The sequence below is a fragment of the Struthio camelus genome, chromosome 2 (assembly GCF_040807025.1).
Source record: "Struthio camelus isolate bStrCam1 chromosome 2, bStrCam1.hap1, whole genome shotgun sequence".
Taxonomy (NCBI): domain Eukaryota; kingdom Metazoa; phylum Chordata; class Aves; order Struthioniformes; family Struthionidae; genus Struthio; species Struthio camelus.
The window spans coordinates 115,906,371-115,932,072 of record NC_090943.1 but is presented as its reverse complement, the minus strand read 5'-3'; the positions used below and the strand labels follow the sequence as shown (position 1 = coordinate 115,932,072).

The window sequence follows — 25,702 nt, the reverse complement described above, 5'->3', positions numbered from 1 at the left end:
TGGCCAGAGACCATTCCAAAATCCACTGAACACTGTAGAGTGGCTATGGGGGTAGGGGGGTGGAAGAGGTGGCTCAGACCTCAAGGCGCTGCAGTAAGGTAATTGTGGGTGCTCTTGGCCGTTTGCAAGTGCTATGTGATGAAAATACCACCTTCTCTGTTACAAAGCTGCTTTTACTCCAAGGATAATTATGAACCTCTCTCATGTGTCAGAGGCTATCAGGAAAAGCAGAAATGCTCCTTTTTTTCTCCCTGCAAGTTTCCAAAATGAGCTTGGATTCTTTTCCTGTCTAGATGTAGAAGAAAATGTATTTTGTTGCCTCACTTTAACAAAATGAAGATTTTTTTACAACTGTAGACAGTCATAACTGGATTAGGAAGGTTTGTGATGCGTGAGAGATGTTCTAATTAAAGTAAACCAGATTTCTTCTGCCAGGGTTTCTGGAAATACACTAGTGTAGAAACACTTCTTCAGATGATATTCGCTTTTCACTTGTTTTATTATCCTACAGGGATGTTAATAGGGTTACAGAAACATTCGGAAGTTAGAAAATGCCATTATTTAAGTTTCTTGGGCACCTTTTGTATGGCCTTGTATTGCCTAGGTGCTTAATCCCTAGGATGTGGTCCCAAAGCAGTTTTTTCACTGAACTCTGGCCTGCATAAGTAATCTAGATTTAAATAACAGATTTACATGTTATTTATGCTTACTTTATATCTTTTACAGTGTTCATTGTAAAGAGGTGTTCATTCTTTTTGGTTGGCTTTGGAAAGAAATGGAAACTGGACTGAAAATTCACAAAGGGTGCTTTAAAAGGTATTTTATTTGCTCAGTGAAATGACCTTCAATGTACTGACTACATGAGAAAATCCTGGCAAAATTTTTTTGCATCTAAATTGCCCGTTCATTTATTTTATTATTATTTTTGTTCAATTCAATGAATTCAGTTAATACTTGTTTTTCTTAATAACCTGGTCACCTCATTATTAATGTATAAACAATATGTTCACTGCAGACACAATTTTCAAAGGTAATTGGGTGAAGGTAGTTGGATGTCTGCTTGGATTTCCAAACCACCTAACTTAGATAAAATGTCTAATAGCTTATGATGTCAGAGAGCATAAGTCAGCAACTTTAAGTTTGCTTTAAACAACTTCCCTGGGACTTCTGGGGGTAGGCTGGAGTGGATGCAGTGGCAAAATCACCTCTCCAGCGCTCACCTGCTTTTTGTCTTGCTGCAGCCCCTGCCTCCTTGACCACATCTTCCCTCTTCCCTGCAAACGCGGTCAAACCCAAAGACAGGAACATCATACTCCACACCATCCTGCAGCGTAAGTCTGACCTGGTCTCTGAACTCTGCAGTCTTAATAATGTCATTTCCTTACTTTTGAGGGCTTGAATTTTATAGCCTGAACAAATGTCCTGTAACAGAGGGCTTTGTTCATAAACATTTCAGGAGGAGGGTGGGTTTGCTGGTTTTTCTAATTTTTTCTCCTGTTTTAAATCACAGTGGAAAATCCACCCAGTTCCACGACAGGGCACCCTTCTGACACCCATGCGACAAGGACGTTTTAAGGACTTCTTTTTGCCCCCAGCGCCTCCTTCCCCAGGGCCCATAACCTGGCTAAGTTTAAGCAGATTTTCCTAAACACAGTAAATGCCAAATGCTGGAACCAGTTATTTCACATCCTTCCCCTTTAGAACTGCATATACTTCATTCAGAGCAGGAGGACGGCAATGCAGATATCCACCTGTAAGATTCCCTCTAAGATCACAATGGCTGATTTTTCCGTGGATACACTGGTTGTCACTGGGATTTCTTTTTCAGATTTTTAAAATCTGAAATCAATATCTCTTGCGAGAAATGTTATTTCAGATGAGCAAAATTTGGAAAATATGTTTTAAAAAAGAGAAAGCGAGGGTTTTAATAAAGGGAAGTTTGGGCATCATATTCAACAGTGCCTGTAATATTGCATGTAAGTAGTAGTAGTACATGGATGATTGCTTTAACCACTATTTCAGAACGTCCTGGAACACCAGTTTTTATATAAATGAATGTTCATGGTTATCATTTATTCCAAATTTATGTGTTTGAAAAGTTTGCATAATTTCTTTCTTGTTTCAAAATCGCATTTAATATGCGTGTGCTTCTGCAGAACTGTCTTCTCTCTCTTGCTTGTCTCTCTTTCAATTGGAGTGGAAGAAATGCTGAAGTATTGTAGTGCTGGAATTGAAATTCCTAAAACAGAACATGCTGGAGGTTTCAGGAGCACAGAAAGCTCTCTTGTCCTGAGCCATGGTAGAATATTTTTCCCTTGTCCAAATGTCTCCCTGGAGACAGCCTTCAAGTGTAAACATTTTTTTTTCACTGTCAACGGAGCTTTTTACCTGGCAGCTCCTGCTTTCTGTATCCTCCTGCCAGCTCTTCCGATCCAGCCTTCTGCTGCTAATGTAACCTCACTGTTTGAACTGAATGGGCAAGCACTAATACCTCTCTTAAACGCTAACCAACATCTTTCTTTCAGTCCCAGACTGAAACGGGCAGAGCAAGCAACAGACTCTTCCATGCTAATCACATATTATAAATAGCTACAAAATAAGACTGCTAAGGAAAATGCATGTGTTTTTTCTTATCTTTGGTTTGTTCATTCTCTGAGCACACCTTTTCTCCAGGTGATACATGTGGTTTAAGCTTAGAAAACATTTGATGTCAGCCTGGGAAACTACAGGGCTATAAACATGACTTCACTTCTCCTGCCTGTTTTTATTGGTAGAAATCATATACAAAGATTTTTTTTTGGTGTGTTCTGTTATGGTAAGCAGCAGCGAGCTGGGATGCTCAAATCACAGTTCAGAAAGGCTGTCTGTCTGTGTAAAGGCATCAGATGAAGCTTATTGAACTCAGACCCTCTTTTGTAAGAGGTCATGGATTTGTTTGGCTCGGGCCTCTGGCCAGCTTTGATGAGAGCTGCAATATTTTGGTGACCTTGGCCTAGGGGTAATATAGTGGCCCCAGACTCAATGGTGGTTAAACATGAACATAAACAAAGTGGAGATTTGCTTTGTGCCAGACAAGGTTACTTTCAAATGTACCCACAAACTCCTAGAAAATTGATGTCTTTGGTTTACTGCAAATATGTAATGGTATAAAAAGAAACAGTATTCTAGGCAAAGTAATATTTAATGATTACACATACCTTGACCTTGTGATTCCAGTCCGCAGAGCAGATCAGATAGTACCTCTGTAAATATTGGTGAACAGTGAGCGGAAAGATTAGAATGTGTTGCCAGCTTCATTTTTTACAAATTAAAAGGTCTCTGCACTACTTATTTCTGCCCCTCATTTTCATTTTTGTCACTGGAGTCAACTTTATGGGGCAGTAGATCGTGTATAAAATGCATGTACATAACTTTGGATAGAGACACATTTCATTTTTTGTCTTTATGGGGTATTTATTTTGAAGGAAGCTACATATAAACTATCAGCAGTTCTTAAATGACTGAAGCGTTCAACTGCTGTGTCTTGGAGAACAGATGGTTTTGTCTATGACTACTGAAGGATAGTATCCTACACTTTCTATTTTCAATCCAAAGCCAAAGGAAAATGTTAGCTTACATAAAAGATGGTGGCACGGAAGGGATTGCTTAAATGTTCCTAAGTACTGTTGTCAGTAAATTATACCAAATTGAGCACATCAGACGGAGGAGTACAAGAGGCTTCTGTAACGGTGCGGACAAAGAGACGTATAACCTGCTTAGTAGTCAACTCTAAGTCAGCTTTATTCCTTGGTCTAAGTCTAAGCTGAACCTAGGGCTCTAACCTTTCAAGAAAGGTCTGGTCTACTTCTCTCTGTCCCTGTGTGCCAGGGATAGCTGAGAAGCATGTTCCAGAACTACTATGATGTTTACCAACTGGGTTTCCTTTTTAAATATTTTGGTTAAATTTCACGAGACTTATGAAGATTCCCTTTGGGACTAAAGTTGAACACTAAACTTAAAAGGTGGGTTTTAGGCTAAGAAGTGGTAACAACTTGAAAGTTGCTGACAGTTTCCTATGCATCCGCCATAGGAAAAAAGACCTTTTTGAGAGCAACTCTCCCAAATAATAATGAAAAGCTATGAAACTGTCAATGCAACCCCTGAACATCAAACCAGTTTTGAAATGGTAATATGTTCACTGTAACAGGTAATGGGAACATGACATCTGGACTTCTTCAGGATGAGTCGCACACTTTTCCTCCTTTCTAATTCTGCAGAGACTTGGCACCTCTGTGTGATGAAATCCAAATGCTGGCTGTGGTTACAGGGCTGAGCAAAACACAGAGCAGATGAAGAGATACAGGTCAGTATGTGCATCTTCAGCTGTTTGCCAGAATGACACGGATCCAGAGGAATGTTTGAACATCATCCAGAAATTATCATTCCCAAATATACATCCACAGAGACAACCCAAGAGAATACACACCTGGTTTTTACTTAACCAATTGCAGAAGAGATACCAGCTAAAGAGTCCAGAAACACTGGAACTTTTTCAGAGAGGTCAACAATGTTCCTAAAATAGCTGAGGATTTAGGGTACAATGGGCTGTATTTTTTATTTTGTTCTGAAAGATACTGCTCTAAGAAAGAGGACAGTACCAAATTACTTCAGCTTTAGCATTTTGGTGATCAGGCACGTTCTTGTTTTTTCCACTTGATTGCTTTTGGTTTTATCTTACATAAGTAATAGACAAATTTGAGAAATGAGTTCTGCAGTGAATATATTCTCTGCAACCAGCAGGTTCTTATCTTAGAAGATGATGCTTATAGATAGAAACTCTCTCTGAAGGTTTCTGATCCATTTCTTGATAGTGCAAGATTGTGTCCTGCATATTGACTGCTGAACCCCTTCGCTGCTAAACATTTTCTTTGTTTTTTCATGGCTTCCAGTTTGTCTACATTTCTGCAGAGCTGACTGAAGTGTCCTGGGAGTGACAACTTGGTTTTAAAAATATATTTAAATAAATAAAAGTACAATCTTTTTTAAATTAAATCTATTGGTTATTTGCAGTGTTGTAGCTTGTGGCACCTCATTGTTCTTATCACTCCATAGCAAAATGAGAGGCCATGCTCTAAGGAACTTATTGCTTCTGTGAGGAATCTCCTGAAAAATAAAAAAAAACAAAGAAAAACCAGAAACTTATTCTACAGCCAAAAATAACCACTCCTAAAATTAGGTTGGTACCTGGCAACATTCAACAGGTACAATACTTGTCTCTCTGCTTGCCTAGTTTTCCATGCTCTCACTGCAATCATTACTGATTGTGTTTTCTATGGATTCATTCTGTAATTGTAAGTATAGCTGGGCTTTACTCCACAGTCTGGCTGAACTGACCTCTGCTGTGGCTTTGTTTCATTTTGGGAGCCTCCATTTATTTTCAGTCAAGATCACAGTAGCTGGCAGCTTCTTGTTACAACCAGTTGCTGATGAATGCTGCACTGGAGGCACTACGTGTACGGCAGCATGCAGACTCTTTCCAGACCGAGGCTGCAGACAGCAGTTGAGAGCGAGCTGTGGTCTTGTGCTTGGAAATTTGGAAACATGGAAACTCCAGGAAAGATGCAACCAAGGAAAGAGCAGCAGCCAGCTTGTCCCTGCAAGACCCCTGGAGAGCAGGGATGGCTGCTTCTCTTGCTGACGGGGAGGGAAATAACAGCTGCTGTTATGGGATGGGCCATCTCACCGGGCCCAGCAATAGCTGCCTCCTTAAGAGGCTTCAGACCTTCCTGTGGCATCACCAGCAGTAGCCCTGGTGCTGGTCTGCCACCTGGCCTGGTGGCTGAGAGCCAAGACAGGCGGTGGGGCTGCAGCTTCTTCACCAACCTGGGAGGTGTTTCCGGCAAGCCCTAGTGTGTGACTGTAACTGAGGATGGCAGAGGGTGCCTGGGAGGTCCAGCCCATGCCAAGTGGAAGAGTCTTCAGTCTCCCTCTGACAGCCGTGTTCACATGTGAAAATGGTAATGTGGCAATTTGAGGAGGAATGAGTGTGGAACAGACTGTAAATGAAAGCAAAAATCTAGCTTAAAATGCCTTTAAAAGAAAGTATCAATAAATAACCAATATAATGGAAAAGACGAACAGAGGTAAGACCCTTTTCAAGAACAAATGCTGGATTATTTCTTCTGTCACTGAAATCACTTATATGTATGTGGATAAAGATCATAGTTTCCAGCAGCTGAAAGCCTGTGATCCAAAGGGCCACTGCAGAAAGAAAACCCTTGGGTGATGTTCCCAAGGAGTTAGTTTTTGTGCAGCAAATGTATCTAGAGAAAGGATCTTTGACGCTACAAGTGTAGGAATTGTGCAGGCTGCATAGACAGCATACCTTTTCAAGAGTTTAAAGGTTGCTGTTGCACAGTTCATGTTCTCTGTAGTTGCTTCCTCTAGTGGAAACAGTGAGGTGGGCATTTGCACCCATGTAACACTGCTATTTCAGCACTAAGTTGGAAAAGGCACAAGAGAATACTGAGAAGCAAAGCTGCAATTTTCTCTGGCATTTTTCTCTCTGCCTTCATTGCATATCTGGGAGAAGTAAAGAAGGTATGATGTATTTGTATTGAAAACAGTTTTGGAGAAATTGGAGTCTTTCAACTGTAAATGTTGAAGGTAGAAATGATTATTTACATTTTTGGTCATTTGCAGATGCAGGGCTCTATCTGCTTTCAGTTCTAAAGCTGCTTCAGCCCTCAGTTCATTTGGTTCATTTTGTTCAGCCTTCAGCAATGTGGCTCCCAGATGTATTTTCCGGTATTTCATTTATAACTGTAAGGAATCTACAGCATCCAGTCACCCCGTGTCTGTCTTTTTTTCCTGGCATTGAAGTTCTTTGAACAGGACATTCCTATTAACATCAACAGTCAAAAATGAAATAAAACTAAAAAAACCTGTCAGGTTTTCATTCTCACCAGACAGATTTTTAAGGTAGAACTTCAACAAGCGCTCTTGTAGAAATATTTGCTAGTAAGGCTTTGTTTTTTGTATGCCAGTATGCTAGAGCAGTTTTCAGCTGACAACTTATGTTCATCTGTAGTGAGTCTTTTAAGACTTCAGCTTTGTGAGTGTAATAGTGTTGTGGCTATAGTTTTGGCATATAAGTAAGTGATTTATTTTGTTACATCGACTTGTATAGTTGAGAAAAAAAAGAGCTGGAGAAGGGCTTGTGTGCCTGAAAGCTTGTCTGCTTTCTCCAACTATATAGACTTCCCACAAATCTTGCCTTCCCTTGCAAGGCAATTTTTTTGTCTAAGTCATTTTGAAAGGGTGTCACTATGTCTGACTTCAAAGCGTCTGGTAAATCTAGAGTAGAACGGCAATGAATTTGAAAAATTAGATCATACATCTCATACAGCAATAGGCAAAATTAAAAAGGGAGGTTGACTAGAGGATCAGAAAAATAAAGCTCAACTAGGATTGCTGGAGTTTGATTTACTTTCTTTTTTCAGTTGATTTTATTTCACATTATCTTCCTATACCTACTGCCACAATGAGAAAATAGCTTCAGTACACTTTGGTTTTGCAGATTTTACCTCTGCAAACTCAACAACTGGTTCTTCAAAGAGGTGTATGAACTTTGGAGCAAGCAGCTGGTCTGATCTTCCTTGCACGTTGATTTATACTCCAAAGCATAGGGTATAATATCTCTTCCAAAAGTTTCTTATTAATGATGATGTCCCATTATATGAATCTTGTTTAGGCCTCATCCTCCTCAATTCTTGTGACAATGTGTTCCTTATTTTAATCCTGTGCTTTAGAAAAAAGTACTGTCTTTAATTTCTTTGAATATTTAGCCGTATTGCATTTCACTGACATGAGTCAAATGCAGAGTGAAGAGATGCCCTGATCTAGCTTTTTTAGAATATGCAATATTTTATGAAATTCTGTCAAATCCCAGACTACCTGTCACCTTTTTAATATTAGCAATTCCAGTCTTTATAAACTTGCTTAATATGAGAAGCTCTCCTGGGCTGCTCCTACCTCTACCCTGCAATACCCTAGATGAGGTGCTTATTCTGTATTCCTCCCCTTCCTTGTGAAGCCTAATATTTACTTTGCTTTTGGCTCCCATTTAATATGGAAGTTTTCTCCAAGCTCTCTCCAGTGTCTCGCAATCTGCCTGCTCAAAAGGAAACGCTTGTTGTTAGGACCCTGTCAGCTGTAAGACTAGCTTACATTTTCCCTTTCAAAACGGTGCTTTTCCAGTTTTACATTTGGTTTTACCGCTATGTTGCTGGCGTGCCTGAACTCATGCTCTGCTCTGGTTTGGACCAAGCCCTAAACAACCATATCGTCTGTTAGCATTAACTACTTCCTCCCCTTCCACCTTTTTACAGATATTACAATATATTTATTAAGTAGTGTAGCATTTCAAGGCTCTTGCTCATGCCTGCTGCATAAAGAATTCATCATTTAATCCTATCCTTTATTTTTTAGCTTGTTTCTGATCTAGTAGCAATCCTTTGCCTTTCTCCTGCCCATGAGCACTTAACTTTTGTACATCTTCTCGAAAAGACCTTACAGGCTGTGTCTCTACAATGTGTCAAGGCAGGACCACAGGAAGCTTCAGGAAAATAACTTTTTAGGCCCACCAGTATGATCATATGAACTGTTATCTTCAAAAGGACTAGAAATCCAAAAGATGTAGTTCCAGATTTTCCCAGCAGTCAGCTGAAAAACATGTACAAAAGCTGACCAAAGAAAATCTGTCAAAAATTCAGTTTATGATGAAGTAACAATACGGCGCAAAGCATTGCATTTCTGTAGGAAATAATGAACCCCAAATACTAAAACCTTTTCAGGAACCTTTTTAGCCTGCAGCCAGCTTTGAGCAGTCACAGCCTAGTGTCCCTCCTTTCGTAATTCCTTTTTCTGTTTTGTTCTATCTTTACTGTTAACACAGGCACATTTCAAACTCAGATTCCTCTCTTCTCCATTATTATTTCCATATTCAAATATTTATAAAATTTTGATTTTTTTTTTTTAATTGGGATGTATCATGGCAGAGTCTCATGAGGTTTCTCGCTGTGTAGCCTCAAATCAGTATTCTACCATATGGGTAACGAAATCAGTCTGACTTGATTGACTTTGAGGCAAATTAGCAGCCATTCTGAATCTGAATATTTTTGTTTTTATAATGTGTGTTGCTATTATTTGTGTGTGTGTGTGTGTGTGTGTGTGTGAAAAGGCTGAACTTTCTGTAGTGAGGAGAGGAAGAGAGAGGGGGTTTCGTGTTTGTTTTTTTGATCAGCTTCTAGTTAAGCTTTCAAGTGCTGCTCAAATCTAATGTACTCTCCAAGGCCTTTTTTCAGTGTATTATAATCTCTAATCATCTGTACTACAGTTTTCACTGAAGTGTTAAAACTGTTTTACTACCACTTTGCTGGCAAGAATATTCAGAGAGTCCTTTAAAGAATGAAACTTTTCATGAACTACAAATCCAAGACATTTGTGAAGCTTTTACAAAAACTTGGCATTTAAATGAATGTGTTAAGTCCAAGAGTAATTTTCAGGTCTGCAGTATATAAAATTGGTCCTCTAGTTCCTTGTAAGTATCAGCACAGAAATAGGACTGTGAAAAGTCAATTGTCTGTATCATAATTAGGAGAAGGAAATAATTTGGTATTAGGTACCAGAAAACAGGGTTGCAGGGGAGAAAACGTCCCCACACTTCTATTTTTCCTCCAAAATTATATATAAAATTGAACACTGGTGTCTCTTACATTTATGAACATTATTTTTTTAATAAAGATATCTACTCTAGAACAAAAATTACCTTAATTCAGGGCAAAGGTGAATCTGTATAGAACAAAGCATGTCACTTTACCTGTTTTATATACCAGAATGTTCAAGCTCAAGTTTTGCAGAAAACAAAAGAAGAGGACAATGAGGCACAAAATTTTCCTAAGTGAAATGGTGCCAAATGATCACAGCTTTTTTTTGCCCCCATTTTCTCATAAGGAAACCTGGTAGAATCAGACTTAAAGAAAAAAATACAAAGCAATATATGTATGTATAATATATATTTTAAATTGGCCTTAATTTTCAGGTTAGATTCTGATCTGGAGCTTCTGATGTATTTCAGCTCATTTCCTTCTCCCTCCTCAACCCTTCTTTTAAACGTGAAAAATGGAGATGGAGCCCATTTCTGATTTTGCTTAGCTGTGGCAGCTCTTGAATAATGTAACACCAGCCAGTGAAAATGAGTATATATGAGATCAGAATCAAGGCCTGTTTTTGTTGGACACTTACCTGGCATGGGATGAAGGCATGTAAACACTGCTGTCACTCTAACTTTGGGTGCAGCAAGCAGTTTTATCTTAGTGAACGTACATACATATCAGCTAGGCCTTTGCTTTTCAAATCCCATGAATATCACTCAATCTGTGAGACTGTGTAAATGCCACTGAAATCTCACTCTTGACATTTGATCAATGCCAGTTAAGAGATCTAAATCCATTCTCCACTGAGGCTTTTGTGAGAATTAGATGTTTTTTTTCTCAATGTGCATCCAGTGAAGTCAATGCTAAAATTACAGTAACTCTCCAGGGTTGCTATAAGTTACCCTGGGTGCTTATGAATTAGTTGTGCTGTCTGAATTTGGCAGATGTGAAGAATTTGCCAGTTAATGGTTTTAGGATTTCATTGTGAGATTGTTTCTAAATCTTGTACTGTATGCACATGCCCTGACAATAAATCATTGTAAGAATATCAAACACCTCCCATGTGCCCATGGTTTATTTTCTCCTAACACTTCCAAGTAAAGGGAACACTTATGTGATTATATTCGGTGATTTAATGGTGGCAAAAGAGGAGTTCATTGAATCTGCCCTTGCATAAGAATCTGTGCAGAACTAAAAGCTGAGTCCAGTTCCCTGCATCCCAGCTTGGGATTTTAATCACAAGATCAGTGTGCTTCTCTGCAGGTATTTTCCCTGCTTTGTGCCCATAGTGGGATTAATCAGAGAATTTGAATATTGTAGTTATCTAAGACAAGGTCACTGGAAAAAATTTTTTTTCCCCTTCATCTTGTATGGTGGAGGTAGCTTCATGATTCTGAGACTGCCATATAGATGCTAATATACAGCTTGACATGCTTCAATTTAGCGATCTGCACACCTGTGTACTTGACAACCATCAAAGAGAGTAAATGACTCTTTGTAGTTTTACTTTGATACTCTCCCATGGATGAAGGGTGTGAGAGAAGCCACCATACGTATGTGACAGTAAAGAATGAAGCAGCTTCTTTCCTCAACATTGAAATGTGGGAAATTGTGGTCATTTAAGGACATTTTAATCCCTTGCTGTTAATATTGTCCTAGACCAAAAGGATGAAAGATCTCTTGTCTTTCCTAGAGGCCATAAGCTAGACCTCCAAAGAAGAAATTTATCTTTGGAAGCAATAATAGTATTTTAGATATTGATAGCAACTTTCATCTGAAAGGTGTCTTGTGCTTTGCAAACACTTATCTTAGAATGCCTCTTTTAAAAAGAGGCATTAAATTTAATAAGATTTCAAAAGAGCAGTAGCAATTTAACCTGTGGTGCAGTAGCATCACAGCAATGGAGAGACAGATAAGCTCTTACTTCTAAGAAAAGCATAGCAGAATATTTATCAGTGTTACAAAACAGGGTTGAGTACTTCAGACTAGTGGTATTAACCACTTCAGAAAGGTGAATATTGACAGGTGTTTTTTCAGTTTTCCTCATCTCTGCTGTAGCTGTCTCTCTCTTAAAACAGAATATTAGAATTGTCAGCTGTAAACATGTCATGAGCATATCATGACACTTTATTACATGTAACATTTCACAGCACGAGCACAACTTAACATATCACGTGACGATCTGGTGAGACAGCACTAGCAGGTTTACCTCATTTTTTGCATCCTAATTTCTCTTGCTACTGAAGATTTTTTCAACAACCTGAAACAGCAGATTGTTTATGTGAAATATATATCCCAGATTTTTGGACTCTTCTTAACCACACATCTCTGTCTGGCTGCATCATTTGGAGATTTTAACTGGGGCAACTTTCTGCGGGGTGAAATGCCTATTAGTTCAAGTGGGTGATAGCCAGAATGAATATATCCAACTAACAGGGCAGAAGTTAGCATGTACACATGCAAGGGCAAAGACATTTCTAATTATTATACATCTGCAAACCTAAAGAGCTAGAACACCTATGTTATGTTTTTATATTTATCTAAAGTAATGGCTACGTGATCTTTTGCAAACAGATTTGAGTTTGCTCTGTCCTTATTCTAAGCTGACTGGAAGCCATATAGCAAACTAGCATGGCATTTGGCCTAAACTAATATACCCTGCTTCTCAGCTGAACTTTATTAGCTTGGGCTTGGTGCCCTGCTAACCACAGCTGTGGGCTTCTTGTCAACTTGGAGGACAGGCAGAATAAGCTCACGTCTCTTTATAGGTAGAGCTATAGGGTTTCAATGTTTATGAATAGTAGTAGCTTTAGAAATTTGAATGTTTCTTCTTTTTATCCTTAAAACAAGCAACAGAGGAAGTTGCCTGTCCTTCCATCTACAGCCCCTCTATTGGCAATCCTAGTGTACTTTTCATTCTTTATCATCTCTGTTTTGGCTGTCAGAAAGTTATTCATTGTGCTATTAAGTAGTCCTTTTGCTCTTGAAGCAGTGGTGATTTTTCTACCTCCTGGCTTTTTTTTTTTTTAAGGAAACAAATGATAACTGTAGAAGATTAGTAATGAGAAGCTGAGGAATGATGTGGAAGTTTGCATGGAAGAAACAGATGTTTCTACCAGGTTTCTTCAAATAAAATGCTTTGATCTAGCAAGTGGCTTGCTTATATGTTTAGCTTGTTGGGAATTTTTCCTGTGAAAACATATTGCTGGTAATTGCCTATTTGTTAAAATCAAACCCAGTATTTAGAAAAAAGATAAAGTGATAGATATGCTGAATATGGTAGGGGGAGAGGGAAGACAGATTCTAGCCTGCTGAGCCCTCAGTAGCTCATAGCCTTATGTAAAATGGTCCATATCTGGGTCTGATTCAATCTAATATGAATGAAGTAGAGTGGAAAATTTCAGCAAAGGTGAGTACTGATCTATTCTAAAGTGACCTTCTGGAATAGGTGCTTCTTTTTTATCACTTTTGCACTGTTCAGCTTTGCATGAGTAAATGATTGGTGGAACAAAGACTAAGTTCATAATCTTTACGAGTAAGGGAGTATGCTGCTTGCTGAACTATAACCTTAAGTGAGTTTTCTACTCCCCTTTCTCACTTTCCACCTCCTGTTTTCAAACCTAGACTCCTACTCCTGTTGCAATTGGTGCTTATCCCTTACTGATAAATTAGTGTTTGACAAACTGGCATTTTTCACAGTAAAAATTGCAATCACTTCTTGGCAATTCTTTCATCCTGTTCAGAATTACTCAAGTATTTTCTCTTCCTAACTAGCTTCCTAACTTTGAACAAGGTGGAGATGTTGAAAGAACAACCCGTTATACTCTTCTTCAGACTGTAGGTAAAACTAGATAGAACAAAGGCATGTGAAAATAGAAATCAGTTAACAAAAGTATTTCTGCATAAAAAGCTTTATTCTAATTTGTTCCTCCATTTTTTGCAGAGGTTTGATTAGTGTGTCATCAATGTATGCAAACTTAACTGTTTACATAAATTGCTATTGTTTTACAGATATGTCTGCAATTGCAAGAAACAGTCTCCAGACAGTCTCCTTATCCCCTCAGTGGTAAGGTCAATGGCTATTAGAGAACGTTATTATTATTTTTTTTACTTACAAAGCCTGCAGACAGAATTTTTTTTGTTTGTTTGTTTTAAACAAAAGCTCTTGTTTTCTGTCTTTGCACTTCCCCAAGAAGTCATGGAATCTCCCTGTCCCATGGTCATGGCAGGATCCAGTCCTGAATCTGGAGATAAGATATGAGTTGTAATCATGGGCTGCATGGAAGTTGAGCACTCTTGTGCACTAGATCGGTTAGACAGAGGAAATGAGAATTTCAGATGGTGCCTGATGCCTCTACCTTAGCACTCTGCATGCTATTGCAAAGGAACTATTCCTATGGCATACCAGAGGGTGGTACAACTAGACTACCCTCTCCTTTGCTATAGAACAGTAGCTATTTCCCTGAATGAGAAGAGATTGACTTGTGAGCAAATATATGCTTTTCAGTACTGGGAGCACCACTTTACTTGGCTTGTATATTGGTCATATTTTTTCTGATAACTGTAGTAGCCCCTAGAATAGGATGACATTTTGCAAATCATGTTTTCTGCCTATTAAGATGATATAAGGATTTTGCAGTGACAATCTCTGGAATTCCTAACACCTGTTTTTTATAATCCCATGGAGAAAAAGATGAATGTGTTTTATCATTCATGCTTCAGAGGGAGAGAAAGAGGGGCCTGCATAGCAGTGGGGAAAAAGCTTATGCCAAGAGATGAGGAAAATGTTTCCTTTGTCTATAAAGCAAGGAAAACGTATCTTCTAACAATGCAAAGTTCTAATTTCCAGGCAAATCAACACTTACAAAAAAATTGTCCAGAAGAAGCAGACAAGTGGAAACGTTATTTTGTATTTTGACTGTGCTAGATTAAAACTGATGAAAAAGAGGTATTGAAATTCTTCTTTTTTTTTTTTTTTCAATCTAGAGGCAATTTTCTGAATTCTCTATTTTCTACACAGTGATTTGTACGTTATTTGTCCATGGGGTGGATGGGTGGTGGGGAAAGGGAGGGTTCTCTTAATTTTTCTTTCTGTGATTGTTGTTGTTGTTGCCGCCGTTTTTGTAACGGGCCACATAGGCGGGCCACCCGTCTTTTCACCCTTGAAGGAGTTTACCACATTTATCCCATTTCCTGAAGTCACGTAACCCTCTCTTCCACCATTCCACCATAGCAATGCAAGATAATATCACAAAAAAAGAATTTATAATTTTGATTATAGATCAAAAAGGCAGAGGATGGAAGCAGCAAAGTATATCAGAGATTAGCTGATAGCTAGATTCTTAAACATCAATTCAGAGGTGATCCCTCCTTCTGCACTCTTTTTTCCCCTTTCCTAGCTTGGTCATGGTTCCTGGGTAAACCTGAAGGCTGATTTTAGAAAAAGAGAATAAAACTCTAAGATTATTTTAGAAATCCATGAACTTGGAGAGAAATACTCATTAAAGTGTGAGGCTAGCAATCTTTTCCCTACTTACAGTGCTGAGACAATAGCAGAGCTGGAATCCTAGCCCTTAGCTTTGTCCTGTAAGCCCTACAATCCTGTCATGTTTCAATACAAGTGAAGTTAATTAAAAGTAAACTAAAAGTAAGAAGAGTTCCATCTTGGTGAAAAATTGCCACATGCAAACTTTGGTTTTCTTTCTTCCCCAGTGGAGTAAAACAGAGACTCAAAACTGCTCCTGGGGGAAAATTGAATTAATTTAAGTGGGGGTCTTGCAAACCCTCAATCAGTTTAAGCTGGGTCTTGAACCCAGGATTTCTTCACTCTAGAGAGGGCCCTGGTAACTCAGCTCGTCTGGATAGCAGAGGGTGGTCTTGCTCCGTCTTCAAGAGTGATAATTTCTGGCTTTTGCTTCTGTGAATGTGTTCCTTTATAGAGGAGCTTTTATTTTTTTCGTTAAGAGATATTTGACCTTTCCTGGAGTCATTATTTGGGACAGTTTAAATTAATAAAGAACCAAGTGCGTGCCAGGCATGCTCAATAGTTTCTTTGTTCTGAAAATAACTGTAAAATGTCTAATAATTGACCAAACCTATATTAGGCACTGTGTTACAGGGTCAGGGTAATGGACATATGTACATGAACTCGGGAGATGTTTTTTCCATTTACCTTCCCCTTTGATCACAGGTGTGTTCTGTCATTCCACTTCAGTAACCAAACAGATTACCGTCTAAAATGAAAAATGGCTTGAAAGTTGATATAAAATACCTAGTGTCCAGGCCAAAATGGAGAGAGAAGGGAGAGAAGTAGTTATAAATTACACTGATTTTTATATTGTGATACTGGCGGCACAATTTCTTACAAAGCAGATAATCTTTCCTCGTAATTCAACTGGCCAATGAGGTGCACAATTTTGGCCAAAAGCAGGAAAACACACTGTAAAGAATGTGTCAAGCTACAGTTTGCCAAATTAAACATCAGCAAAAAGGAAAATATCTGCTATCTTGATGCCTACAGTATGCAGACAGCTGTGTTACCTCTGGGGGTAAAGAACCTAGATTCATGAATAATCCTGAGTTTTCCTTCAAGAAACATTGCAACAACATCATTTCTCACCCTCAAGATTACTGAGCTCTGTTCTGCTGGCAATTTCAAGGAATAATAGTCATCCAGATATTGTGTGGGTCTGCTTCCCTTATTCTCCTGGAGGAGCAGAGGACACTGCTGCAAGCCGTATTAGAGCTCTATTCGGTAGCTCTCCTGTCTTCTATGTGCATTGAAATTGATTTTTTTTTTTTTTTATTTATGCATGTAAGTTCAGGCAAGAAGATCCTAATTCCAGTCATGAATTTGATAGATTTTTTTTTTCTGTACAACCATACATGAAATAGCAGTTGTAACATTTATTCATAATGAAAGGTGTAAAAGTGGTGAATGGTTGGCTGACTCACCTTAAGGAGATGCGACATCCTGAAATATCTGCTAAAGAGTTATAGCTGACTGTGGGACTGTGTTTTATTGTATACATAGAAATAAAGGTGACAGTCTTATCAAACACTCAGGAAGAGCAGGTACAGAGAAACCTGACTGAACAATCAGAGGTGAGATCTGATATTCTTGATGGGTGTCTTGTTTACTGGAGCCAAATTACTTAGGGTTAGTTTGCATCTTCTGAGTTTTAAAAATCTTCTGGAACTTATGCTCACTGCAGTGGCTTTTTTAATTGAGACTGTAGGCAGTCACTTATTTTGACCTAAGTGAGCATTGCTGGAAGTCTAAGGGAAACTTCTTGAGGCCCAAGGGGGGCCTGAAGAGCTAAAATGCACTGTTTGAGAGTGTTGTAAGATGAAATTTGAAAGCATTACATGCTATTGTTTACATTGCTAACATGTTATTGTTAATGCTTTTCAAAGTGGATTTTGTGAGGTAGAAAAATTTTTAAATTAAAATATGAGATAATAAAGAAATTAAAGCAGTTCCAATATATGAAAAGAGGTCCAAACACTTTCCTATTTGGCTATGTTTTGTGGGTCAGCATTGGTGCCTCAGTTATAATGCGCACTGTAACTCTTAAGGCAAACGTTGGGGATCAGCATGGTTTACTTAGTTGCAAATTGTCAAGCTCTCCCACCTTATAGTACAGGCTTTGCATAGTTGGAGAAACCAGCTAGCTGCAATTCACTGTTTGCAGAAAGCAGTGGTAAATCAACTTTTCAGCAAGACTAGTATATAAATCAATGAACAGTATATTCCTTTGAGACTCTCAAACCTGCACAGGAAAGCCACTCTAAAACCAGATTAACAGGGATCCTGATTTATGGTTGAATCAAACAGCCAAATTCCATTTTCAGAGATCTGAAATACTAGATTTATATGACTTATCTAGGTGACAATCTTATGGCTTTCCACTAGTGCTGTTTACTCATTTCTTGTTGCTATGAAAGAGCTGAAAGCGTGCATTGGAGTGCATATGCTATATATGCTCGTAGGAAGCTACTGCTGTGATATGCAATAAAAGCAGCTACTGGGTATTGTAGAGGTATGCATAGATGCTCTTTTCCTTCCCTTCATCCTTTCAGTGTGGTTTGCATCCCTGTTATCTACGGTAGCCTGTCCTTGAACACTGAGCCTGGGACTCTCACAAAGCAGCAGGTCAGCCAGGCGTTCGGCTGGACTATGGAAACGGTTTCACTGCAGTCAGTAAACTTTACTTCATCTTGTAGATATGGCTGAAAGTACAAGGTATATTGTTATTGCTATGTCACCTGCCTGTCTGGCAGCCATGACTAGCTATTTCTTCTTCCTGTGCTTCCTGCTAATCGATAAGTGGAGAGCTGCATTGGGGCTAAAAGCGGTGCAAACAGCATGGAGGAAAATTAAAAAATACTTCATGAATATACTTACTGAATTAAAATATACTCTATGTCATGGGCTGTCTGTAGACAAAGATGTGGAGGTGTTTGTAGAGCTACAGCTGGGATAAAGAGACTTTCACAGCAATAATACAGGGATGAACATGGGCTGGGTGAGTAGCTACAACCTCAGAGTGGGTGCTGGGGAGGGAGGTGTGTCTCTGCCTTTCCATGGAAATTACAGGCAGTCGAAGTTACGGAGGGACTGTTACCCTAGATCTCTGGTCTGTGGATGGTTTATATAGCAGCAACCTTGTTGGTGTCCTTTTTTTTTTTTCTTTCTTTCTGAGATGGAAGCATCAAGAGGTGATGCTTATTGTATCTTGTAGAACAGGAGGTGGGTATGTCCAGTTGGATGTGCTCCTGTTAAAGGAAAAAAGAAAATCTGAAAGTCAAAAGCAAAAAACTATTCATGATACAGGAAGTTACTGATAATCAGTGTAAAGGCTGCAGCACAAAAGTGATACAGTGGTCTGATTTCGTCCTTGATAGCAATGACTCAGCTCTTTGAATTCTGTATTAAATGAACCAATAACTTAAGGAATTAATAGAAACACTGTATATCCAAAACTTAAGATACCATAAGCCAAGATTCCAAAGATAAAGCTAGCCATAAATTTCAGTGGAAACAGACTGTATCATATTAAATATGAGCAAGTTGTTATTAACTTTTAAATTAAAAGTTTTTTTTTCCTTCCAGAGCAGTCAAATCAAAGGACTGCAAAACTTCTCAGAGCAGAAAAATGACTCATGTTTTCTCTCCACATCGTCATAGCCAAACTTGGAGGTAGTTTGTCTTTAATTTAACTACCTCTTGCTACTGTTGAGCAGAAATGCTTGTTTGTGTTTGACCTGAAGCTGGTGGGCAGCTCTGGTTTATTAGCTAGAAATTCTGATTTGGGGCTTAGCTACCTTAATGTTTACTTAAGTAAACCTGAGCTGTAGAATGAGTTTTTCTACCTAGTCCCATAGCCTCCATCTCCCAGGGACTGTCCATTAATGTAACCTCCATCCCTGGCATGCCTCTGCCTTTCTCGGTCTTCAGAAACCTAAAATTATCTCATCTTGCTGTTTTATCCTAATTTCTCATAACCCCAAATTCTTCTTTATTTTTAGCTGCCAATGTTCCTCAGGAAAGGAAGAGAAAGCTTTCTTGTTAACATACATGGCCACTATTGCTTTCTCACAAGAAGAATGGAAGTTGGTAAATCTGTGACTTTGGACTATACTCAGACAACGTACTATGTTTTTTCACTGCAACATGTACAGTATGCCTCCTTTCAACAGGGGCAGACTCTAGCTTTGTAGGTTGTGAGTAGAAAGGGATAGCTGCCACATCAAAGTGAAGCACTTGTGATCAGTGGTCTGAATCTCTTACAGGCATTTCGAACTTAAACGTTATCTAACTTAGAGTTACCTAAGTCTATGTGAGGTGTCCATAAGGTAGTTTGATAAGGTTCTTTGATATCACTTTATAGTTTTGAGGGAATGATTTCTGTCTTCTCTCACCAAGATACTTCTCTTGATGCTGGATTCAGGGTTTAATCCCGTATCGTTTATTAAAATATCTCCCTGAGTTCAGTTGGACTGTGCATTAAATTCAGGGCTGTGTGACTTGAGTAAAGACATTGTATAAATTGTCCCTTTCCCTCTGTTTATAACGTTCATTTGACTGAATTCTTTTTTTCTCCCCTTTTCTATTTTCCTGTTCAGATAAAAAGCCACTCTCAGTGCTTTGCTGTGAGGCAGCATGACTGGTGCCTCTGCATAGCTGTTGTAACCTATTTTTTGTGGTGATTCAGGAAGCCATCATGTTTGGTGCTGAGCCCCTGTTTCTTGTAAGACCACAGTCATGTGGTACTGGTCTGTTCCCCTGTCTGAAGGCGGGTGGGAGGAAAGTGATTGAAAAAGCCTGAAGCTTGACGGAGGTGAAAAATTCTCAGGACTGGGCTAAGTCTTCAGAGATGACAAATAGCTTGTGAAAATAAAGCATGTACTTCAAAGACCTCTTCTCTCAAATTCTGCCTGATCATCACCCTGCGTGCTTTATGAGAAGCACCCTTCCCCATCATCAGATTAATCTCTACAGTTGTTTTCCTGTCTAGCTTTTCTTCCTCCGCCATCTCTTCTCTTTTCTTGCCGACTTGACAATCCCCCTCACTTTCTTTAGATCTTGCAGAGAGATGGGCTATCTTTGTTGTGAAGCCAAAATGTGTATGTCTTGCTGCCACTTTGATTACTTGGCTTGGAGTGCTGGACAGGGTCAGAGAGGATGGAACGTATGTGCAGCATTTATTTTGAACCATTTTGCAATGGTTTAAAATAGACATCCTTGATATAAGCCAGACATATACTGGGAAATGTATGAGTACAGAGGGTATTAATAAAGTAGCTCTTTAGTTTTGCTGTTTATGGTGTAAAGTAAGTAATTGCACCTAGCACCTACCTAACCTCTAAAACTGCACTCTTCTGTGGCCTCGTTCTTTCACAAGTAAATCCTATATCTTGCAAGCAAAATTCTTCTGTTATGCATGTTGGTGGGTGAACTGGCTGCAATATAGTTGCTGTATCATTGTCACACCTGAACAAACACCAAAATTGCTTGCATACACAAATCGGAGTCACTGTCCATTCAGATATGGTGTGGAAGAAATAAATATGCTTAGGCAAACTTGTGCTTTTCGAAATCTTGTCTAATAGCATTAGGAAGCTCAATGAGTAGCTTGTACTAGCATTTGAAAAATCTGGGCCAACCTTGCATGCTGGCAAGCGTGCCTAGGTTATTTACGGTGCTCAGTGTTTAACTTTGTCTGATAGAAAAAGGAAGGAAGCAGTCTGAATGAATGTGACACTCCCTTATTACTGTAACTTCGAAATTAATTTATGGCTCCCTGTAAAATCTTTCATAGTCACTGCTATTAAATGCCAAAATCTTCAAAGGACAGGCTAGTAAGGTCATATTGTTTTTAAGGAGCTTTAATTATACAACATGCAGTTAAATTCCTAGCAGAATTTCCAAGAAGCTTAGGTACCTAATTTCCCCTGGAGTGCACTGGGGAAGGAGAGATTTGAACTAGTTTTAGAAGTATTTATTCTTTGATTATTTGATTCTGTGCAGTCAGTAAGTAGATGGCTTGGTAAGTAGAGGTTTATAGTGCTTGGCTCTGTGCGAAGAGAGTCCTCCTTTGCTGTCACAGGAGTCAGGAGAAGCAGTGAAGAGAAGAAAGGCATGAAAAAAGGAAGTGACTTTGCCTAGGCAGTGACCAATCTATAGTAGTAAAAGCCTGGCTCTCTTCTCTACTGCCCTGAGGCAGGCCTGCAGTTTGGGAATGCTCTGAAACCTCAGCCCAGCACCTAGGAACCACGAAGAAGAGAACCTTCTGGCATTGTTTTCCTTGGTTATTAAAGGAATAACCTGGGCTATAATTTAATTAAAATTACTTCTGCTTCTCCAGTGTTTAGCAGTTCAATTGGACCCGTACTTCTGTTGGCCTCACTTCTGTTTTCTTTGTCTACATCAGACAGACAGACAGACAGACACACACCACGGTGATCCGCAGCCGCTGTGCTTGTTTTCCTGCCCTTCGTGACCGTGACCCAGAACAGGAGTTGTTTGTCGTAGGAGTACCAGCAGGGGCTCGCAGGAAGCTCTGTGAGCCCTCTCTGAGCGCTCCACCACGGAGAATCTGTATTTAACACGTTGGCTAAGATATGACAGGCCTGTGCCACGCAAATCACTACAGCTGTTGCCTCTCAGCTTCCAATTTCAAAGCTTCCAGCTCTCCCGAAAAGGCAGTCGCTGTTTTACTTTCCAACTCTAACAAACTCTACAATTCCCTGGGAGCTTTGGAGGTCAGGCTTTCATCCGGATGCCTTAACGGATCAGGCTGCCTCCCCCACCTTTCTCTTCTGTTCTTTTTTTCTGGAGATTGTAGAAGGCCATAAAACGCTTTGATAATTAAGCAGGGAAAATTTCCACAACCCATAAAACATAAAAGGTAATACTAAGCCCAATTTAGCTTTCAAATGCCTTTCAAATAACTTGTATTTAACACATGGTAAAGGTGCTTGGTTGGTGTTCTTGAACAAACAAATCACTGAGCTTGGTTTTTACCGTTTTGTGTCCAGACTGGTTGTAGCCATTCTAAAAGCATTCCTTGGTTCAAGTTTCCATCATAAACTGGAATGTGGGAACTAGCAGAGGTAAAATAAAGAACTGACCTGAAACTTTGCCCAAGCCACGGACTGGACATAAATTGTTCTTTTGAAATTTGACAACGTTTTTGCTTGTTTGTTTGATGTTTCTCAGCTAAGACTGGGAAAAACTTGGTAGAGGTTGGTACTTGCTGCAAACTTAGAGAGGAGTTTGCAAGCCTGAAGAAGTTTGGAGAAAATTCTAATCTGTGTTTTGAGATGACAGGAGGATTTTAGTAGAAAAAGATTTCATCAGATTAGTTTGTTGAGAAATTATGAGAAACCATTCAAAGAAAACGTCAATGATATCTGCTGGTTTCTTCTTCAAAATATTGAATACAGGGCAAATTAATAGACATCAAGCATGCACTCCTTCAAATTTAAGCCACTGTGTTTCATAGACCTCTGTTATGGGTGGAAATGGCCATCCTGAAATATCATTTTATGGCTACCCTCTAGCTTAGTTGCAAGTTGTTCTCAATTTCTTTTTTTGGCCTGTCATATTTTATGGCATGGTAACCTGGTAACAGGTTTGGCTTGTTCCACTTTACGCTGGCTCATGACTGGCATGTGGTTGAGTACCTAGGCAGTGAAGAGCAGCCATGGGCTGCTGTTGTCTCTGGGCTAATGTATGAAGGGACCAGGCAGAGCTGGCTAAGCTCTATGAGAGAGGAGTAGCTCTGGGCTTCTGCCCTCTTCTTCTAGAGCAGCCAGAAAAGCTAGCATGGCTAAAAGTCCTTTCTGCAACTCCAGGACCCATCTTTGTGGCTGGGAGGAAATTTGCTTTACAATAGGGATATCAGTGCGAGGTTGGGAGACTATGGGAAGAGGCAATTGGCTGGCATAAATACCATTTGCTGCAGCCATCCCGTGCAAGCTTAGAGGTGATATGTATTTGAAGTACTTGCTGTAAGTTTTGAAACTTCTCTGTATCTTTCAGGTGTGGGAAGCTGGGAGGTGAGGCGGTGCGGGGTGCCGAAATAGGGTTGCCAGCCCCCTTATCATAAGTTGTTCCTATGCTGTCTAGTTAGATGTTTGCAAGGCCAAATTAAGGTGCTAGTATTAATCTTTTAAGGCTTGCATTGTTTGGGATCTAATGCTCTGGAAGCCTTTTTACAATACTTCACAATATGTAACTTGCATCTTCAGATTTCCTTGTTCTAAAGCTGGCAACAAGCATTCTCAGTGGAGGCTGATGTTGCTTGCAGGGTATAGTTTCACTCCTGATCCAGTCTTTCTGACTAATCTGCCTGCTATAATCATCCATGCTGTAACATCCTTGGCCTGATAATTCAAAGGCAAAATGTAGTTGCCTCTTCTGTTAAAAGTTCATTTCATTATTTTTGGGAAGGTTATAGCACTGTCAGGATTAGCTCTTGCAAGCTTCATGAGTTAACATTGCATAAGTTCCAGAAAGAGTTCACTTAATAGAAAGCCTAATTATCTCAGCTTTTAGTTAGACAATAATGAGTGGACAAGATTAATATGTGAGTTGGACATTCATTTCCTGAAGCCCTTCTAAAATTCCTGTTCTAAGTAACCACACAGTGCTATTTCCCTGAAATCAACCAAAATGATCTCTGACAAGCATAAAATATTAGAATGATACTTGTACGCCCCTCTCTCTCTTTTTTTTTTTTTTTTGAGGGGCAAACCTCATTCTCTATGAAGTAGCAACTGCCAGCCAGCTCTCTGGCCGAGTTCAATGAAATGTGCCTGCCAGACGTTTTCCACAGTGAATTTCAAGTTAGATGGAGCTCTGGTAAGGCTTCATACTGGGGAATGTGTGTGAGTATGAGTATGGGACTCATCACAATTTTTTATGTAAGTGAAAGATTAAAAGAAATAAGACTTTGCATCAGAAGCATGTTGAGCAGCTGCACAATAAGGGAAACTAAGGCACAAAACAGCCTGCAAAGTCAACTAGTCAAGTTGGGTGATGCTTCCTATATACATGCTCTTGCATAGCCGTTTAGCCAGGAGATTTTTGTTTTAAAGACTGTTAAAGGACTGTGGGGGAAAAATGCACTGCAGATGTTTTTTTTTTTTTTTTTAATTAAAAAAAGAGGAGCTTTTTGCTGCAGTAAGTTGAGGGACTGGAGGTTAAGACCTTTTACATCCTCTAATATAAGTTGTTGCTCCATCTTAAAATGAACTTCATATGCTTCCAATGATCCTAGGTCATTTCCTCTAGACAGAAATCAGCATGGTGTCTTATATTCTAAGTGTGGGTAATTAAATGTAGGACCAGGCATAACACTGAAAATTCAATCCTAGTTAACTTTAAAGAGCAAGATGGTAAAAAATTTAATTGAACATAATATATTTCAAAAGGTTTGGAAATGAGTGTTGAATAAAAAGGAAATTGCAGTAAAATTGCTTAAATTTCCTTTAAAGTTTCGTTAATAATGCCCCATGGATAAAGTAGCTTAAATATTCACACACACCTCTGCTGATTTACTTGGAGAGTTCACCTTTGTATGGGAAATGACCTAAGTTACATTGTCACTATCTGATACTGGTCCTTTTCTCCTCTCTCTGAAGACAGTGCCAAGATTCCCCTGGATTTGTATGATATTAAAATAAGATTATGTTCACTTATGTAGTTAGAAAATGTTGAGGTATTGTAGTGATAAGTTCAATAGAAATATTGGTCCTAGACTTGGCTCTCTTGGACTATTATCTGCATAAGTACCTTGTGTGCTTACAGAAGACCTACCTTGATCCCAGGAAGGTTAATCTTTGTGATTTCTCCTATCTTCAGTGAAAAATGAGAGATTCCCCAAGGGGTTGACTCAGAATATCTAAATTAAGCCCTTGTCGTGAATCTCACCTTCTAGAGAAGCATGTTTCTATTAGGTAAGAAGGCTTAATTTCTGTGCTCCCCCTCGATCTCTATCCTTGCACAATGTAGACGGGTGGAACATATTAATAAATCAGCCCTAATATAGGAAAGCTAGACATAATTGCCAGTTCATAGGCTTTCTAAAGTGTTATGCATTTTCATGAAGTGTCACAAATATTTTGATTTTGTTCTTTGGTTAGAAACATTATGTATCTGCTTCACTAATACTCAGTTAAAAAAATATGTGGCTCAGATGTCACTTTACACTTTTCAGCTGAGTGTTTGCATCTGCTGAAAGCATAAACAGAAAGGGCCATTCAACAGAATTTCAGTACCACTCAGCTTTGATTAAAATCTTTGCTGCTTCCATTTTTTGTAAATAGTATTTTTTTTCTCAATGGAAAATTTTCTATAACTTTACAAATGATATACAACAGCACTATATTCTAGGGTACTTTGAAAATACCACTACCTCTATAATTTCTAGGCAGTCGTGCGTCTTTCCCTAGTTCACTAACAGAACTGTAAAAGTGAAGACATTCATTCATGTAAA

General features: G+C 39.1%; 1 long non-coding RNA gene across 3 annotated transcripts in view; it reads left to right on the top strand.

Moving 5' to 3' along the window:
* The window catches only part of LOC104139120 (uncharacterized), an 82,249-nt gene that overhangs the window by 38,554 nt on the left and 17,993 nt on the right, over positions 1-25,702 (top strand). The window contains exons 3-7 of one of the 3 annotated variants that reach the window (XR_693047.2): positions 727-816; positions 1,242-1,331; positions 4,257-4,342; positions 13,707-13,761; positions 14,545-14,607. This is a non-coding gene — a long non-coding RNA (uncharacterized lncRNA). Of the gene's footprint in view, positions 1-726; positions 817-1,241; positions 1,332-4,186; positions 4,343-13,706; positions 13,762-14,544; positions 14,608-25,702 lie in introns of those variants that run through there. The other 2 variants (XR_011139140.1, XR_011139139.1) reach the window with 2 other exon arrangements.